The sequence below is a fragment of the Stomoxys calcitrans genome, chromosome 4 (assembly GCF_963082655.1).
Source record: "Stomoxys calcitrans chromosome 4, idStoCalc2.1, whole genome shotgun sequence".
Taxonomy (NCBI): domain Eukaryota; kingdom Metazoa; phylum Arthropoda; class Insecta; order Diptera; family Muscidae; genus Stomoxys; species Stomoxys calcitrans.
This window is the reverse complement of record NC_081555.1, coordinates 76,463,672-76,464,933: the sequence shown is the minus strand read 5'-3', so window position 1 is coordinate 76,464,933 and position 1,262 is coordinate 76,463,672.

Below are 1,262 nucleotides of genomic sequence, written 5' to 3'. Positions count from 1 at the left end.
AACTCTAGAGGCTCAAGAAGTCAAGACCCAAGATCGGTTTATATGGCAGCTATATCAGGTTATGGACCGATTTGAACCATACTTGGTACATTTATTGGATATCACAACTAAACACGTTGTGCAAAATTTCATTTCAATCGGGTAAGAATTGCGCACTCTAGAGGCTCAAGAAATCAAGATCCCAGATCGGTTTATATGGCTGCTATATCAGGTTATGGACCGATTTGAACCATGCTCGGCAACGTTGTTGGAAATCATAACAAAACACGTCGTGCAAAATTTCATTCCAATCGAATAAGAATTGCGCACTCTAGAGGCTCAAGAAGTCAAGACCCAAGATCGGTTTATATGGCAGCTATATCAGGTTATGGACCGATTTGAACCATACTTGGTACATTTATTTTATATCATAACAAAATACGTCCTGCAAAATTTCATTCCAATCGGATAAGAATTGCGCACTCTAGAGGCTCAAGAAGTCAAGATCCCAGATCGGTTTATATGGCAGCTATATCAAGTTATGGACCGATTTAAACCATACTTGGCACAGTTATTGGATATCATAATAAAACACATCGTGCAAAATTTCATTCCAATCGGATAAGACTTGCGAACTCTAGAGGCTCAAGAAGTCAAGACCCAAGATCGGTTTATATGGCAGCTATATCAGGTTATGGACCGATTTGAACCATACTTGGTACATTTATTGGATATCATAACAAAATACGTCCTGCAAAATTTCATTCCAATCGGATAAGAATTGCGCACTCTAGAGGCTCAAGAAGTCAAGCCCCAAAATTGGTTTATATGGCAGCTATATCATGTTATGGACCGATTTGAACCATACCTGGCGCAGTTGTTGGATATCATAACAAAACACGTCGTGCAAAATTTCATTCCAATCGAATAAGAATTGCGCACTCTAGAGGCTCAAGAAGTCAAGACCCAAGATCGGTTTATATGGCAGCTATATCAAAACAGCGACCGATTTGAACCATACTTGGCACAGTTGTTGGATATCATAACAAAACACGTCGTGCAAAATTTCATTCCAATCGGATAAGAATTGCGCACACTAGAGGCTCAAGAAGTCAAGACCCAAGATCGGTTTATATGGCAGCTATATCAAAACATGGACCGATATGGCCCATTTACAATACCAACCGACCTACACTAATAAGAAGTATTTGTGCAAAATTTCAAGCGGCTAGCGTTACTCCTTCGGAAGTTAGCGTGCTTTCGACAGACAGACGGACGGACGG